The sequence below is a fragment of the Temnothorax americanus genome, unplaced genomic scaffold, assembly GCF_048541705.1.
Source record: "Temnothorax americanus isolate GAGA-0224 unplaced genomic scaffold, ASM4854170v1 Scaffold66, whole genome shotgun sequence".
NCBI lineage: Eukaryota > Metazoa > Arthropoda > Insecta > Hymenoptera > Formicidae > Temnothorax > Temnothorax americanus.
In genome coordinates this window covers 702,437-722,508 of record NW_027509788.1, presented here as the reverse complement: position 1 = coordinate 722,508, position 20,072 = coordinate 702,437, and the positions used below count along the sequence as shown (strand labels likewise).

Below are 20,072 nucleotides of genomic sequence, written 5' to 3'. Positions count from 1 at the left end.
TGGCTTGCAAAACGGTTAATTCCAGTTATGACAGACCGGTATTCCTAACCTCTCGTAATGTCATCGCGAAGTAATAATAATGATGATTAATATATATAATTAACAATTTATTATTATTTTTGCAGAGTCATACTTAACTGTAAATCTTCCATATCTTCCTTTCCGTACAAAGTGTCCTTGCAATGACTCTTTGTAAGGGAAACAGAGTAATGTAATCATCAAGTAAAAGGACATATCAGAGACAATTAAATTTATTGTAACTGTCATTTGGAACAAATTCTTCTTGGAACATTTATTAGATACATCATTATTTCAATAAGTATCGTTTATTTAAATATTTCTTAACAAGACAAAAATGCAGTTTAACGACTTTCTTAGTGATACACCAATACAATAGATATTTCTTATTTTCAGTGACACATCAATTTCCATAACTTTGACATAAATAGCGTATTATGGTGCAAAATCTCCGTAAATGCTGGGAAAGAAGTCTTTTACAATACAAATTGCTGTTTCGGCATTCTTGGCAATTTGCTGCTTAATACTTTGTGATACGGTTTGTATACTCGTCTCATGAGACCTGATAGAAGTTTTATTGTATATATAAACTCTAATATTTTATACATTAACTAGCTGGTTACCCGGGCTTCGCCCCGGAGGACATATGTAGTAAAACACGCAAATAATATATCTCTCCCTCTCTCTCTTTCTCTCTCTCTCTCTTTCTCTCTCTCCCTCCCCTCTTTTTCTCTCTCTTTCTTTCTCTCCCTTTTTCCCTCTTTTCCTCTCTCCCTCTATCCCTTTACTCCTCTCTCCCTCTCCCTCCTACTCTCTCTCTCTCTCCCTCTCCCCCTCTTTCTTTCCCTCCCTGTTTTTCTATACAATTCTTTGAGATTTGGTCATTTGGAACCGGTTTCCAAAAAGATTGGTAACAAAAAATAGTACACTTTATAGCACTTCCCGGGAAATTTTGTTCCTATTTCATGTATAATTCTTTGAGATTCAATCATCAATTATTTCCCGAAAAATTAAAAAAATTGAAAAAACTGGTTTTCGAAAAAATTGGTAACAAAAACTGTATACATCATGGCGTTTCCAGTAAAATTCTACCTCTACTTCATATACAATTCTTCGAGATTCGGTCAATTATTTCCCGAAACATTGAAAGAATTAGAAAAACCGGTTTCCAAAAAATTGGTAACAAAAAATTATATACATATTTAAAATTTGAAGGATTTGAAGGAGAAAAACAATTAAATTTTCTTTATAATGTGGACAATTCTTTAAAATTTGGTCAATTATTTCCCGAAAAATTGGAAAAATTTCAAATACCGGTTCTCAAAAAAATTGGTAACACAAAACTATACAGTTTATAGCACTTCCCGGGAAATTCTACCCCTGTTTTATATATACAGTTCTTTAAGATTCAGTCAATTATTTCCCGAAAAATTGAAAAAATTTCGGATACCGGTTCCCAAGAAGATCGGTAACAAAAAACTATACACTCTATAGCACTCCCCGGAAAATTCTACCCCTGATTCATATACAATTCTTTAAAATTCAATCAATTATTTTTTGAAAAATTGGGGAAATTTAGGATACCAATTTCCAAAAAAATTGGTAATAAAAAACGATACACTCTATAACACTTTCCGAAAAATTCTACCCTTACTTCGTATACAATACTTTCAAAACCAGTCGAATAGTTTAAGAGTGCATAAAGGACATACATACATACATACATTTATATATATATATATATATATATAGATTTTTTTAATTTTTTTACCCTTATTTTCCTTCCTCAATATCCATTTTTTTAAGATTATTTTCTATTTCCATATATTTCTTTTTCCATATATTTCTTTTGACATTTACTAACAACTGACATATACTGAGTGAAATTATCAACTTATCTATATAGAATGTGAGAAGCCGATTAACTTGAAACTTGGTGACATTTATGAGTATATGTTTGGCTCGAACTTCTGAACTCGAATTTCTGAGCCGAACATATACTCATAAATGTCACCAAGTTTCAAGGGTAAACCAAAGGATAATGTCGCTGCCCTAGATATAGAGGTCGATGTTGAATTTTAATAACGCGAAAATATACAACGATGCGCCGCGTAGTGTCTATGTCATTTGTCTGTGTTATGTTATGAAGTTGCTGCTTTCACATATTATATGTCAAAACTGATAAATCAGTCACTTCAATTCGTGACTGTCGCGAGCAATTAATTATTTAGTGAAAACTTATTTAGTGCCACCTTTGACGTTATTAAATTTCATAGTCAATACTACTTTCGGATACCGATTTCCAAAAAGATCGGTAACGAAAAATTATACATTCTATAACACTCCCCGAAAAATTCTACCCCTACTTCATATACAATACTTTCAAAACCAATTTCCAAAAAGATACCGATTCCCAAAAAATCGGTAACGAAAAACTATACAGTTTATAGCACTTCCCGGGAAATTCTACTCCTACTTCATATACAATTTTTTGTGATTCGGTCAATTAATTCCCCAAAAATTGAAAAAATTTCCGTACCGGTTTCCAAAAAAATCGGTAACAAAAAATTATACACTTTATAGCACTCCCCGAAAAATTCTACCCCTATTTGATCTACAATTCTCTGAAATTCGGTGAATTATTTCCCGAAAAATTGGAAAAATTAGAAAAACCGGTTTTCAAAAAGATCGGTAACAAAAACTGTACACATTATGGCGCTCGCCGTAAAATTCTACCCCTACTTCATATACAATTCTTTTAGATTCGGTCAATTAATTCCCGAAAAATTTCCGTACCGGTTTCCAAAAAAATCGGTAACAAAAAATTATACACTTTATAGCACTCCCCAGAAAATTCTACCCCTGTTTGATCTACAATTCTTTGAAATTCGGTGAATTATTTTCCAAAAAATTAGAAGAATTAGAAAAACCGGTTTCAAAAAAACCGGTAACAAAAAACTATACACATAGTGGCACTTCCCGGAAAATTCTACCCCTATTTCATATACTTTTGGTAACAATTCGTTTCAGGGGTTTGGGCTGGGCGTTGATGAGTGAGTGAGTCAGTCAGGACATCTTCCTTTATATATATAGATTTAACATTATTCAACATCTATATTTCAGATATAATGGAACTGAGAGAGACATATTTTATGCATATACTCATCTCATGATAAAAGTTGTATATATAAACTCTAATATTTTACGCTATTTATTAACATTATTCAACATTTATTTCAGATATATAATAGAATGACATATTCTATGCATATGTAATAGTTTGGAGAGCAGACCTGTTATCAACCACCAAAAAAGAATTCATTAACAAAACACGAGATTCTTCTAAGCGAGAGTATATTATTAATGTCTCCGCTATTAGAATCCTGTCAAATGTTATGAAAATCTGAACACTCATTCATTTCTTTTTTGTACTTTCCAGGATATAAGTCTTTTACTGTCAAAGCATACTTTACAATTCCATTTACTGCGCAGTACAAGCAATATAAAGTATGTAGTATGATTTAATGTGTCACGTAAGAACAAGGCAACACCATGTATGAAATATTTATAACATAGAATTAATAGCTTAAGTTATGTGATACTTTTACTAACATATGCGTGTATACGTTTCTTATGAAAATATCTGAATGGTATAAATGCTACACGTACATATATTACATAAATATATAAGTATTCCAATTTACATATGCGCACACATACGCATACAAGATATCTGAAATAGGCGTTACATAATGTTGTTAAGTAGAAAATATCTTAGAATATATACTGAACAACTTTAGTAGAAATTTCTAATAAAGTTATTCTGTATATGAAATTCAAATAAATTTTGTTATTTATTAACATTATTAAACGCTTATTTCAGATATTTTACTTATATTACAATACTCATATTGAAGTAATATATGTGTGTAAGATTGTATAAATTCTACACATGGTATACATTCAGATATTTTCCTTAGAAATGTACACACGCATATGTAAGTACAAATATTATACAACGTAAGCTATTAATTCTACGATACAATTAATACATGGTGTTGCTCCATGTATGTAACACATTGAATCATACTGCATATTTTATATTACTTGTACTGGACGATAAATGGCATTGCAAAATATGCTTTGACAGTAAAAGACTTGTATTCCAGGAAGTCCAAAAGAGAAATAAATAAATGTTGAGATTTTCATAACATTTCACAGGATTCTAATAGCGGAGACAATAATAATATACTCTCGCTTAAAAGAATTTCGTGGTTTGTTAATTAATTCTTTTTGGTGCTGGATAACAGGTCTGCTCTCCAAACTATTACATATGCATAGAATATGTCATTCTATTATATCTGAAATAAATGTTGAATAATGTTAATAAATAGCATAAAATATTAGAGTTTATATATACAACTTTTATCATGAGATGTGAGTATACAAACCGTATCACAAAGTATTAAGCAGTAAATTGCCTTAAAAATTGCAGAATCAGCGCTTTGCATTGTAAAAGACTTCTGTCACAGCACTGACGGAGATTTTGCAAAAAATACCATGATACGCTATTTATGCCAAAGTTATGGAAATTGATGTGTCTCTGAAAATAAGAAAGATCTATTGAATTGGAGTATCGTTAAGAATGTCACTGCATTTTTGTCTTGTTAAGAAATATTTAAATAAACGATACTTACTGAAATAGTGATGTATCTAATTAATGCAAGAAGAATTGGTTCCAGGTGACAATTATAATAAATTTAATTGTCTCTGATATGTCCTTTTTCTTGATGGTTACATTACTCTGTTTCCCTTACGAAGAATCATTGCAAGGACACTTCGTCCGGAAAGGAAGATATGGAAGATAGGTATGATTCTGTAAAAATAATAATAAATTGTTAATTATATATATTAATAATTATTGTTATTACTTTGCGATGACATTACGAGAGGTTAGGAATACCGGTTTGTCATGACCGGTATTAACCGATTCGCAAGCCGTTATATTTCTGCTTTTTACCTGGCGTGTGCTCTCTGTAAATAATCAATAATTTTATTGTATCAGTTCGTAAATTTACCTAGCGTACTGTTGTTATGACAAATTTTTTAACCTATCATCGCGAACCTAATGTCATCGCGTGGAAATAATTAATGTCGGTTTATATTGCACGATAAAAACTGCGGTCCACTTGATGCTACAAATGCTTCGAAGCTTTAGATTGATTAATCAGAAGAAGGAATTTTATTAATTAACAAGTCAAAGAATGCTTCAAAACATTTGTAGCATTAAGTGGACCGTAATGTATTAATACTTTGAATTTGATGTCTACGTGCCAGGTCGCCGATGACGAGGTTCAGATAGTGCGCTCCGTAGTTTTCGATGTCTAGATGTATCAATATTTTGAATTCGACATCTACGTATCCCAGGTCGCCGATGACGGATCCTGGGCTGTAGTTTTTAATGTCTAAATGTATTAATACTTCAAATTCGATGTCTACGTTTCCCAGTTGGCCTATTCAACATATTATAATATATTTAGACACCGAAAACTACGCATCGTACTATCTGGACTACGTCATCGGCGACCTGGAACACGTAGACATCGAATTCAAAGTATTAATACATTTAGACACCAAGAACGACAGAGCGCACTATCTGGACCTCGTCATTGGCGATTTGAGACACGTAGGTATTAAATTCAAGAATATGGAACACCTAGAAGTCGAAAACTACAAAGCGCATAGCCTAGGATTCATCATGCATCGGCGATCTGGGATACGTAGACGTCGAATTCAAAGTATTAATACATCTGGACACCGAAAACTACCGATCGCCTAGGTTTTGTCATCGGCGACCTGAGATACGTAGACGTGATAATTTCATATGGAGATTTTTTAATCGGACGTTCATTTCCGGCCAATTGTACATCAATAATTATTTATACTTTACGAAATATGGTGTGCTTTTAGCATGTATACATATCGGTACCGTTAATATATGATATGTAAAAAAACGTGGTCCCTTTAAAATACTGTACAGCATTTATTTTTTGAGATAACTTTGATAATATCTTATACAAACGAGTTATTCGCATTATGTACACGTATATAGATCAATGTAAACCAAAGTATACAAAAATATTAACACGTCCCTTTAGAGCACCTCGTGCGCTATCGGGAAATAAACGCGTCTTTTCTCTTTAGCACACGTCCCATTAGCGCACCTCGTGTGCTATTGGGAAAGAAACGCGTCATTTCTCTTTAGCACACGTCCCATTAGCGCACCTCGTGCGCTATCGGGAACGAAACGCGTCTTTTCTTTTTAGCACACGTTCTTGTAGTGCACCTCGTGTGCTATCGGAAAATAAACTTTTTTCTCGTTAGCACACGTCCCTTTAGCGCTCCTCGTGCGCTATCGGGAAAGAAACGTGCGTGCGCTATCGGAATATTGCTTTCAACATTTCGTGCGCTATCGGTACTATGTTTCATTTTTTTGTGTGCTATCGGGCAAATGTGCATATTAGTTGGTACGCTATCGGGATAGTGCGCCATTTATTTGGGGTGCTATCGGGATGTGTGCTAAAGGGATGTGGGCTATCGAGAATTATTTTAAATTCGACGTGTGCTATCGGGCTGTGCGCTATCGCACCGTGCGCTAACGAATCCCGCTCGGGAGTGCCATAATGTGTGTAGTTTTTTGCTACCGATTTTCTGGAAAACGGTTTTTTTAATTTTTCCAATTTTTCGGAAATTAATTGACCAAATCTCAAAGAATTGTATATGAAGTAAGGGTAGATAGTCCCAGAGAGTGCCATAAAGTGTACAATTTTTCGTTACCGGTAATATTGACTGGTGCGGTAATAAATTCCAAACACGTCGAAACTCGTCAATTTCTCGAAGATGCGAGAGACATCGTGCTCGATCGTGTGCGGAACGTCATGAAAAAACAAGAAAGTGTAAAGATAAACACTGTGTTCAACGGCGAGTTTGTGACAAGTGACAAACGTGCGAACAAAAGTGTCAACACGAGAAACTGCGAACTCTTTCGTACGTCTGATTTGCGCGAGTAATACGATTTGCGCGTTATCGAGCCTACTTTATCATCCCTGGAGAAATTTCAGGAACGCGACAGCGGGTGGGCGTTGGGCGTTGTCGCGTATACTTAATTTGACAGTGAACGTGAACAAGTACAATTTTTTGCGCGCGGGGTGTTACATTAATTTATCGCAAAAAATTAAAATAAAAAAAGCGGTGATTAACGTGCAATCTACGGATAATGCGTGCTTCGCGTGGTCGGTGGTCGCCACGCTGTATCCAGTCGCGGAATATACATATCGGGAATTCCCGTACCCCTATTATATAACAATACTAAATTTACAAGACATTGAGTTTCCAATGATTTTGAAACAGATTAAACAGTTTGAACGACTCAACGACGTGTCGATCAACGAATATACCATCAAAAAACAGAAGACGTTAAGCGTTCTCCCGATACGGCTTACCGACCGGAAGAGAGAAAAGCATGTCAATTTGCTGTACGTGCAGGACCCGCGAGACGACAACGTAGAGCATTTCGCGTGAATAAAAAATCTATCCCGCCTTTCTTGTGAGCTCGCAAATCAGTAGGAAAGAGCACATGAAATACTTTTGCGACCGGTTAGTATATACTTTAGTTATATATTGTTACGCTCGTCGAGTAAGCTCGCCGCCGTAACACTATCGCGCACTCCACACTCGCGCACGTATTTCGTGGAACTCGCAAAAAGAAAAAGAACTCAAAAAAACTTAAGAAATGCGTTTATTCCAAGCTCGTAAAACAGAACGCGTGCGGATTCCAAAAATCCGCCAGACCGAAAATCCATAAATCCATCAACAAACTCTCGTTGTCAAGGAGCGCGCTTCACAGCTTTCCGCGACTTCTCTACTCAGTGTCCAGCACGGGCGTAACAGTATCTTCGCATACGTCTGACAAAGATAGAAAAAGTCAATGTCCGCGTGCCGGCACATTTCTAAGTATTCTCTTATCGTATCCTGCTTGTTGCACGCTACGTCATCAAAGATAAAAATAGAATTCGGGAGCACCTCGCTCGGCGGAATGACGTCACTGTTATTCGAGAACGTATAGTAGCCAATCTCTTCTATCGGTTTTAGTATATTCTTCAAATATTGATATTTCGGTTGTTGCAACGATTTCAAGTACACATACACGTTCTCGAAACGTACACCGTGCGGACTTTCCAGCAAGCTTATCAAGACGTTTGTCTTTCCGCAATTCGACGGACCGCAGATGATACCGCGTATAGAAATCAGTAGCATATGCCTCCATGTTTGCGTACCTCTTTCGTTAACTGCATCCTATCGTCAAAGTTTGTCACTTTGATCGTCCGCGATTGTCGTACGAACCGCATTTTACCTCCTCTCCACAACGAATAAAATGCAGTATTGAGAAAGCTGGCCTATTTATAGAGACGCGTAGAGCTGAGATGCTCAGTCTTTAAAATGTTTTTGCTCGTGTCGGATAACAGCGATATTTACGATTTAATCGCCGAGCAGTTAAAGTATATACTGTGACGTGACATTTGTCGCGTCCTCCGCCCAGACGGTAGCTCGGCCGAGGGGAAGGTCAGGGCTGGCGACTCGACTCGAGTCGAGGAAGGGCCACTCGCGTTAACTGACCCTTTTAAGCTAGTTTCCGTAGGGATGACAGGTGGTGCCAGAGCGTGGGATCACGACCTAATGTACCGACGTTAGTCGCGACGAGGGAAGAACGGGCGTTTGGAGGACGTACGGCAGAGGGGTCGGACCGACGGGCGGGCTACCGGGGCCTGCCGCTGGAGAAGCGCCAGGAATGTCTCGCACAGCGTAACACGGCCCCGCCGCAGCATAAACACGGGTGCACCACCGCGACTGCAGCGCGGGTGGGCGACCCGCACACTTCCCCCGACAGCGCCCCGAGGGCCGAGCGGCGCCGCCACGGCCTGGCCAGCTGGGCGGGAACCCGCGAGGGGCCCGCGCGCAACCAGCAGCCAAATCAACCGGGCCGCGGGAAAATGGCAGAAAATCGTCTGCAACGTCGCGAATAAGGCAAAGCACACGACCAATCGGCGGGGCGGAAGAACCGCGAGCTTGAGGGCGCAAGTGCGGGGGCCCGGCGTAGTTCAGCCGAACCGACCACTCCTCACTGTCGATCGAGCCGTTGACGAGGAGCCACCCCGGGACGAGCGCCCCGACGCCGCCGAGCAGCAGCGAGCAGCGAGACCTGTAAGATCTCCACTCCGGTGCTACCAAGTAATTGTGGGCTCGATCTCGGTCGCGACCCGGCGCTAGTAGAAGCGTATATCGAGTAGATTACGGCCGGGTAAATCGGCCTGATTACGTGTCATATTTGGCTACCGGCTCCCGCCGTCGTAGGTGCCGGGAAGATTATCGCGGCGGTTTGATCGTAACAGAAACGTTGGCATAACCAGTACCATCAAGAACTACGTATCGCTATCGTATAATGATTTTCAACTCATGCGAAATGCTGGCTGGAACGTTACATCGAGCATACCGGAAGGATACTTCAACTTTTGCGTACCGCTCAAGTTGTTACTGGGCTTTTGCGAGGATTACAAACGCGTCGTTGTTAACGCTCGTCACGAATTAATTTTTATACGAGCGCGTAGCGATAACAATTGCATTGTAGGTAATTCTGCAACGGAGCCGGAAATCAAATTGTTAAAATACAGTGGCGAATGCCTCACGTTACGTTAAACGAGGTCAATAAGCTATCTATGCTACGGGCCTTGGAAAGCGGGCGATATCTTAGTGTCAGTTTCCGTTCATGGGATTTGTATGAGTATCCCATGTTGCAGAGCACGACCAAGCATTCGTGGGCCGTCAAAACGGCGACTCAGCTGGAGAAGCCATATATTCCGTTAGTCGATTTGCAATTACTCGCTCAAAGGTCTTGCCAACTTCATTTAATAAACAAATCGGGCGTGTTTTTGGAACTTTCTCCAGCACAGCCTCGCCCTTAGGTATAAGAATTAGGTCGGCCGTCTTCCAGCTAAGGGGAAAGATGCCGTAGATTATTCAAGTAGATATTGAAAGTTTGGACAAAACGCGAGATCATAGAAGGAGCCATCATCTTTAACGCGGTGGCCTTGAACCCGTCAGGACCGGGGGCCGTTCCCGAGTTCTTCTTGGCCACAATAGCCTCTTTAACTTTGACTACCAAGAACGGGAAAAATCCCTCCTCACAGTCTCCAAGATCCGATGGAGTAAGAGGGGCGCCCGGAGGGAATAACTTATCCAACAGAGTACCAAGCACGTCCGGCTCCAAAGTGACAGTAAGACCAAAGGTGGATCTGCGCAGCTTGTTTAACACGATCTTATAAGGCAGGCCCCAGAGGTCCTCGTTCAGAGTGCCAATAAGTTTCTGCCATGCGTTAGACTTGGATTTCCTGATGGCATTTTTCATGGCTATATTAGCGTTGATATAAGCAGATCTCTTGCGATCAGAGACGTCACGTGCATCCCTGACGCGTCCACGAGTCCAAGCTCGCCTTGCCCTGATTGTCTTTGCCCGCAATGCGGCAATATCTGCGCTCCACTAGTAAGCCTGCGGGCCCCTCCTGTGTGGACTAACACGGGGAACCGCAACGTGACAGGCGTCACTCACACATCGGTGAATCCATCGATCTGGTTTCGCATCAATCATGTACGCCTTGTCTTTTGGAGTGACGGCACAAGTCCATTCCATCGATTCTTTGAATAACAAAATATCCGCATTGCGGAAATTCTAGCGTAAAGAATTTGTTAAAAGATGGAGTTGTTTGGTTCCGCGACGAAAAGCAGAAAGCCGGAATGTGATATATAAGTAGTCCGAGAAAGGTTCCATGTCCTTTCTTACGGACCAGTCCCCGATTTTGTTGATCAAATCAGGCGAAGCGCCACATTAAATCCACGATCGAGGATCCCTGGTGGCCAACAAACGTATGGGTATTCCCGGTGTTCACCAGACGCAAATCTAGTTGTGCAGCCCAATCCTCGAGCAGGTCACCTTTAAAATTCGTTGAGTTTGATTCCCAATATTGAGAGTGCGCATTAAAATCTCCACATACAAGTAGTTTCCGCAATCAAGGGTGCTTGAGCAAGTGACCGACAACTCATCTAAAAACCCTGCGTATTCTATAGCGCCCACATTAGGCGATACATAGCACGATGCGATAAAAACGCCTCCATACTTAACGAGGACTGAGCCTTCGCCCTGAGCAACCATAACCGCAGGGTATCTTGCGATGCGGGTGTTGATATAAATCGCAGCCAAGCCGTTTCGGCTACAAAACCATTGTTGAAAGCCGGGCATGCGGCACAGGTCGCGCATTTTCGTGTCCAAGTGAACAGATCGCGCAATTCGTGTCCAAGTGAACAGGCCGCGCATTTTTGTGTCCAAGTGAACAGGTCGCGAATTCTCGTGTCCAACTGCATAGGCCGCGCATTTTCGTGTCCAAGTGAACCGTGTCCAAATGAACCGTGTCCAAATGAACCGTGTCTATATAAACGGTGTCCATTTGATCGTGTCCAAATGATCGTGTCCAAATGATCGTGTCCAAATGAACGGTGTCCAAATGAACCGTGTCCAAGTGCAGATCACTTCTTGGAGAATCACTTCTCCGATGAGTAGCAGGCGGAGACAAGGGCGCGACATTGTTAGATTCAAGTTTAGCTACTCGTTCCCTAAGAGCCTCAAGTTCCTTATGGAGTTTGTTGTTTTCATCCTTGATCAAGAGCTGTTCCTTCTTGTATACTGCTTCCTCACGTTTAAGCCCTCAGTTGCGCGGTTAATTCGGCATTTTGTGCCTTTAACGAAGAATCATTCATCAACCTCAGTCTTCCAAAAAAAATCGAGAAAATCTTGGAAATGTTCAATAATCCACGTTTCATGGAGCCGCTTAGTGTTGGATGCTCTGGCTTTCATTCCGGATTATCTCGATCTTCTCGAGGATATCCGACGTAAAGTCGGATAACTTATCCACATCCAAGTTCTTTAACTCGTCCGTTGACACCACGGTCTTACACACAGGTCTGGAAACTCTAGTGGTGGGGGATGGTCGTCTTAGCGACGAAGAAAATAACTCGCTTTGTGACCGCAAGAGTCGCTGGCATCGGTCAGTGTACTATGTGGTGGGACAAGGACGGAAATAGTAATTAGTAAATTCAAAATCGTGAGTGTCAGATAGGCAATAATTGAAGATCCAAATGAGGAAAGGAATAATAAATAACTTTGTATTAAGAAAAAACGTTTGAAATTTTTTATTATACAAATGCGCAAATTAATAAATTGATAATTTATTCTTAATTTACAATATATAAAGATGACGCAGTATGAGAGCGGTCGACTTGTATTAATTCTGATTCTTACCTTATGTATGCCTCGGTTTTATAAAATTAATTAGAAAGTTAAAAGCTATGAGTAAAGAAAGTAAATAATGAAGTAAATAATAACCCGTTTTGAAAATCCATAGTTAATTTACAAGTCACAATATTTACATTTTCATTCCAAGAAATATCAATGCAGTTGCACACACAATTAAGGTCGATACCAACCTTTTTACTGTGACAGTTTTAAAGAAAGAAAATGTCATATAAAAAAGATTTACAGGAGAAAGATGTTATTTTTAATCCATGTCGCTGTCCATGTCCTCAGGAACTGAAGAAAGTCTTTCAACTTAGCTCAAAGAAATAATAAATGACTTTGCATTAAAAATAAAACGTTCAAAATCCTTTTATTCGTTTTAAGAAAACCATTTATTCGTTTGTAAGTTTAGACAATTTCTTTTTTACAACAAATTTTTTAATTAACTTTAAATTCTCCTGATGGGCATTTTGTCGCATTCTCAATCTTATATAATAAACATACGATAAAATATCCGAAGCGTGATTCATGCAAAGAAAGGTAAACTTATACGTGTCCAAAACTTCTTCAAGCGTTAAATCAAATACATGCAAGTGCGAGGCATATTTTGCAAAACACGATTCAACATATCGGATAAGATGAAAAAAATGGTGGTTTGCATGCTTCAAACCGTCGCGACTTTTCATGTTTACAAATTCAGCGATTGAGGATGTGCAATTTGAGTTAAGTATGATGGCATCTTGACAAGTACTGCATGACTGATATTTTTTTAGCACCTGCTTATACAAGTAACCTGGAAGTATAATGTAATTATTTTTTCACGAGGCCTCTGTTCAAGGAATCAATCACGTAATTTCAGGTAAAATTTTTCACTTTTTACTCTCTATTCTGCGTAAACTTTTTTGTTATTAATGAGACGTTTCCATGTTTCATCGAGTTACATGATCACGAGTTTACGTGAAAAATTTCACTTTTTACGTTTCTACCCTAAGGGAAAAGTTACGTGATCGTTATTTAAGCTCAGGAAGGAAATAGGGTAATCTAATTTATTTAACGAAAAACTCTTCTAGATTTCGTGAAATATCCAACAGAATATCTACTCATGCATTTTTATTGTACCACAACAAATATTAATAAATATTAACGTTACCTATGTACATTAAGCGATTTTTGGCGTAACTCTGGTTTAAGCAACCAAAGTGTACCAAACCGCGACCACCGATAGCAACCTTGATATATGTACCAAACTATACCAAACAATCACCAAAAATCGCCAATTGTTACTAAGATTTCATATACAGTGACAAAAAAAGATTAAAACAGAAAACCTGTCACATAATAAATTATCCAGTCTAATGTTGGGGAAAAGGTAGAATCATGCTCATAATTAAATTGTATGACGTCGTCAGCCTCCCAATCTTTCTGTTCTAAAATGCTGTCTAACTTTTGTCGAAGTTCTTGTCGATACTTAAAACATTTTCCCTCGGATTTTTCTCCGTAAGCTGCTTTTATATCGCTTAAGGGGATGCTGGAGTCGCGGGCGAACTCGATCAGCGTCGATAAATAAGTGCTCACCGATTCTTACACATACATACAGAGCGCCTGCTCTAGGGCTACTCGTTATACAGATCCGTATGTTTTTGGCTGAATTCGGGGAAACGCGTAACACGTGCATATAAAATTTTCTAACATACTTTTCTCTTATACTAAAGCTCACAGCTCATTTCTGCAAGCACAGGATTCTTCTTCATTGTATTTCCGTGACGGCTGCAAGGTTTTTGTATACGTACACAATCTAAAACTTTTATCTGCAGCAAATGTTGTTATGAGTCGACCGCAGAATCAAAAATAAAACTGTAATTTTTTAATTTTTTTTCGTTTTTCATACGCAATTGGTGCCTGCCGTCTTCGTTATCGTCCAAACTTTAATTCTGGACAAAAATTTTTTCATTTGGTGAAATCAATCAAAAGATTTGTGTGTCTGAAAATATCGCGGTAAAACAGACCTGTCTCCAGCATTCCCTTAATGATGCTAGCATCCTCGGTAACTGTACAATTGCCGTATTTAGGCGGTTTTATGACACTATACAAAGATAGCAATTTGTAAAGTTGTAAGAAGGTTGAACAATTTGGATGATCATTACAACCGGCTGCTTGTCGAATTGTGCCAAAAAACTTCTGAAATAGGAAAGAAATAGAAACAGGGGTAATGACTCCTACACACGAGACGCGGTAACGCTTGCCGCGCGGCGAAAGTTGGCTAACCAAATCTTGAGCCGACCAAATCTTGTAATGTACATGTTACCAGTATATAGTGTATAGGCATTACAAAAGTACATAATATAAGTATTGTAAGATAAGTGTTGCAGGTATATATTTATGTTTGAATCCCAATACATTTATATGAAATATAAATAATTTATATAAACTCTAGTAGATTTTGTTGTAAGCTTTGTGACGTGACAAGTCGCGTCTACTTCCCGGACGGGCTCGGCCGAGGGGAATTCGGGTATGCTTCCTCGTTGGAGCGAGGGGAGGGCGGTTGCGTATTCTTAATTGGTCTAATTAGCTGTTAAGTTTTTAAGGGATCGCCAGTGGTGGCTGGAGTCAACTTGTAATGGCCGGGAGCCGCTACGAGGAAGGGCAGAAGATTAAGAAGACGGCCAGTGGACGTGGCTGAAAGTTGGATCGCCCGGACCTTCTCGCAAGTGCATGAGTCGCCGGCCGGAATTCACTCCGTACTCGGTCGCAACAGCGGCAGGATAGCAGTCTAGAACACCCCGGGACACGCTCGAACGAAACGCCAGTCAGAGCAGAGTGCCGAGAAGCGGCCCAGGGAAAGGCGCAGCCCTGGGGCCGTCGCCTCGACGGGATGCCGGTGGACGGGGCCGAGGCCCGGCCAGCCTGACCCCGAACGCCGACTCGATCATCGCGGCCCGGACAGCCGGTTGATTTCAAAAGCCTGCGCCGAATCGGAGGTAGTTGGAGCGGCGTCGCCGGAAGGAGAGGCGCGCGAGAAGCTGAGGCGCCGATAAGAGCGCCCCAGAATTGGAGTAGCGCCCCCGGAAGGAGCGGCGCACGTGCGGCCTAGGCGCCGGGAGCGCTAGGATCGGGAATCCGGTCAAGCGAGACGCTACAGCGCAGGCGCGGGGAACCAGCGCGAACCCGGCAGGTCATCGTTTCCGACACTGTCGTGCCGGCTAAAGAGCGAGAATCACCCGGATCCCGAGCTGCCCGGATTACCGAAGGGACTACGACGCATTGTAAGGTCACCACTCTGGCGTCCCCGCGTTAAGGAAAAGATGTTTTGCTCGAGGCACTGGCCCATGGCACGCATCGGTTACCTGAGCGCCGCAGGATTACCTGTGGACTGCGAGATGAGCGCGTGCGGTACCTTGCGCTCGCATTAAGATAGAGTCGGGTGGAAATCGTGCCAGGGCTTTGCCGAGAGTGAGCTCTCTAGTTCGTAGAGACCAATCGTGCCCTCCCCGCGAGCACCGCCACGGCCGACAGTCGCGTGGCGTGGGATATGTGAGTCGGATTAATCGGGTCGAATTGCGTAGCGTCTCGTTGCGTTAATGTAAGTAATCGTGTCGCGTTTCATGGTGTTCATATTTGTAATTGTGTCGCGTTTTATTGTGTTAGAGTCTATGTTCGTACTCGTGTCGCGTCTTGGCCATATGAGAGTGATGCCTTGCGTGGCGATAACGGGAGCGAGTTGTGCGGGTAACGGCGAGCCGCGAGTGGTCATGTAATTTGAAGGGCACTCGCCCTCATATCTGAGTAACGTATCCGGGCCCTCGAGGACGGCGAATATTGTGTTTGGCGAGACGGAGGGATCGACGGGATCGGCGCGGGGCCGCGGAATCTCCGTGCTTGCGAGAGAATTCGGGATTCGCGTGGCAAGCCGCGGGATCGTCCACGATACGAGTCCTTATTTCGTGTTCGAGGGCAACCGCTGGCCAGCGTGGTCAACACGGCAAGATCGCCCATAATTTTTGCGTCGTGCGGAATCGAGGTGGCCCGAGTGCGCGTTGAAGGAGCAACCGAAGGTGCGGCGAGTCGGTTCGTCGCCTTCGTGGCGTAAGTTCGTTGTGAGTTCGAAGCCAGGTACCGCGATACCTGAATCGTAATTTTTCTTATGTTAAGCTTTCATGTGTTCGTCGGCGTTTATCTGTTGCGTTGATTTAACTTCGCGTGCGTTAATCTACAGTGTTTAATTCGACATTACCGCGTGCACTTATTGCGGTATTTATGCGGCATTTGTGCGTCAGCCTATCCGACATGTTTGCGGTAATACGAGAGGCTCAGACCGATTGTACCTACACCTATTGACATTACCTGACTAAATATATTATATGTTATTATTTATTTTTTTGTGTGTGATTGATTGCGTGACGTTTCTCTCCGAATTCCCTGACCGAGCCCTACGCCTTGAGGTATTGCCGGGAATATCGCGTTAGATATAATAGTGTACGGTGGTGCGATCCGTCGCACCTGGCGCCCAATCTTTGGTGTGGGAATTAGTTGCGCGTTCTGCCAATCCACGATAGCCCTCCACCGGATTGCGAGACCGGGGAAAAAAGCGTCGCAGCTTGTTTGTGTATATTGTATAGTGATCTCGTCAATGATAGCAAAGCGGCAATACCTCCAAGTTATCTTAGTTCACTTTTCCTGTGAGCAGATACTTAAAGTTGAATTTGTCAATAAGATAATGACACAGATCCATCGTAGATTGTAGTGACATTTTTAATCCTGTCGCAGTCTCTTTCGTTAAAAATTCGTCAGTCATTATATTGCCTTTATGCACACCAGATTCCCATTCTTGCAGCCATTGAAGTGAATCTTTTAATACCTGAAAAAAACTTTTCAATTTTATAAAAGCATCGTCGAGACAAGAAGATTTTAGGATATGTATAGTATGTTATCAAAAAGAAAAAAAACAATGTGTGTGTGTGTGTTTTGTGTGTGTAAAGTGTAGTGCATCCCAATAAGATAAAAATTAAAAAAAAATCATCTATATCAAAGATACATTAAGTGACATTGAATTTCAATAATAGTAGTGTTAAGTTATTAATAAAACAATTGGAAAAATGTATGAAAATACATTTTAAAGTCCACGTTTTCTCTACTTTTGCTTATGGTTTATACATCTGTAATAGTTAGGGAAACCTTTTGCCTTACTTTGAAATCATTAGATTGTGGTGTAAGTCCTTTATTGGGAGATTTTCGATTCAAGGCATCAAACATATCATTCATTCGTTTCACAAAAGCAATTGTTTTTTTACATCCAGCAAGCTCGTCACATCCGTGTGACTTATAAAATTTTAACCCTTGCGCTACAGAGTTACTGAAAATCTATAAATTTAAAACATTACTGTTATCAATAATAATAAGAAATGTAGATGGTTCGGGTGCTCACTTTTTTTGCAGTACTATAAAAATAAAACATCAGATTTTATTACATTAATTACATACTTGAGTAGCAAGTCGCACTCTCATTTTAGATGTGCTGTCTAATTTAATATATCTCTCGGACAATTTCGGGCATGCCCTCATGTTTCCGACATGATGTCAATGTTGAACCAAATTTCAAAGTACTTTCACTCGATATAATTGGTCGTACAATTGATCTAAAAATAGTTTTTATAGTAATTAATGTAATAGTAATTAGTATAATTAAACGAATACGAATTCTTTTAATGTAGTAGTTCTTTGAGTTTTAATACATCAAAGAATTCTTTCAAATGCTATTTAATCAACAACTTACCCTTAAACGGCGTTTATTATATTAGCGATTACGAACGTTTTTTATTAAATGGAGCGTGTCACAGAAGACAAATATTTTCCGGTCGTTATCAAGTGAACCATGTCTTCATACCATGATGACAAATTTTTATATCTAATATGGACCACATCTTTTTGTATTTGTCTTTGCGCCGTCCGCAATTACTCCGTGTATTTTTGCCCCAATGCTTTCTATGTATACAATTGTTTTTACTACCAATTTCGCAAGTTCTTCGCCTTTAACGGGATTTTTCGAGGCAAAAACTGCCACTGGTTGTGTATATTTGTCTGCTAGTGATTGAAACATCAGGACGAGACCATGAGTTGCTTGTTCACTCAGATCTGTAGATTGCTGTTCATCATCACCCAAATCTGTCAAACCAACGTACGTGAGGTTTTTAGAACAAACAGCAACGGATTTTTGAAGATTAATTTCATCTAACAGCAACACACCATGACGTTGTAGTGGCGGTCTAGTCTCGAATTGTTTTTTCAACAGTTTTGCAAAGTGTTCATCAAAGCCACATTTAGTGTTGATAAGAGAAATATAGTTTCGAATTGTTCTTGTACACGGCAACGGCATAACATTGTTTTTGCGCAGGAATTCATAAAATCCAGGTGACCGAATATTCATTAGGACACATAACATGATCTATTTGTCCGTGTAACGTCGGGCTTGATCGTGTTTTTTTGACGCAGCTGCAATAATTTCATTTAAAGCTATTCTCTGGGTGGCGGGTACATTTAATGCTGAACACTTTTCATTTAATGTTTGATCCTGAATAGCAACAATTTCAACTTCTTTGTTTTTCAATGACTGCATTAATAATTCCACACGATATTTAGTACGTTTTGCCTTCCGTGTTTGATTGTTCAGTTTTTTTTTTGCATTGATGCTTGTTAAGTTCAATGGTGCGTGGAGTGGTGAGTTTGGGTGAAGTCAATTAAAATTTGAGAATTAACGAGTTTCTATTCAATACGTTATATACATCTTTATACTGTATATGATATGCTGGAGCGCTCGACCGCGTGTCGGCTTCGAGAGAGTCTCGTATCTTTCTGAGTGTGCTCGCACCGCGCGTCGCTTGTGTGGTGTCCTTCTAACGGACGCTATACCTTTTCCCCATCTATGCTTACGTGCTCGTTGCGTGCTCGTCGCGTGTCGCTCAGTCGTACATATACATGTACTTATATGACTAATCTAAATTTACTCATTTCTCAACACGCCTCCTTAAATTTAAATTTTTTCAATCATTTTACACTATATAATTTTCTTAACATAACTTTAAGTTCTCTCTAAACCTATCGAATTTAATTCGTCCTAATGACTTGGTGAAAATATCTGCTGGATTTTCCTCTGAATCTATTTTGATTACATCAATTTTTCCTTTCAAATAATTCTCGTTAATAAAATGATAATGTGTTTCTATATACTTAGAATTTTTTGTTAGATTTCCATATTTACTTATACTAATCGCACCAGCATTATCCTCATAAATTCTTACCGGGTTTTTTATTTCTATTCCAAAATCTTTTAATAACTCTCTAATTAAGTTTATCTCACTCACACATACAGACAAGGCTACATACTCTGCCTCTGTCGACGATTTCGTTACAATATCTTGTTTTTTTGATTTCCAAAATATAGTATTACCATACATTCTTATAACATATCCCGTCGTGGATTTCCTGTCTATTATATCTCCTGCCCAATCAGCATCAACGCAACAATCTAATATATCCAAATTTGTATTTTTCTCAAATTTTAATTTTAAAAATCTTTAGTATAATATAAATATTTTAATACTCTTAAGGCGTATTTATAATGGCTTTGATCATAACAATTTTGGAATCTACTTAGATAGTT

The 20,072-nt window shown here is 39.9% G+C and overlaps 1 protein-coding gene and 1 pseudogene across 2 annotated transcripts in view; both read right to left on the bottom strand.

The window, feature by feature from the left end:
• The window catches only part of LOC143905737 (uncharacterized), a 72,823-nt gene that overhangs the window by 23,956 nt on the left and 28,795 nt on the right, over positions 1–20,072 (bottom strand). The gene's annotated exons all lie outside the window — the stretch shown is intronic.
• Positions 10,941–19,332, bottom strand: LOC143905724 (uncharacterized; annotated as a pseudogene).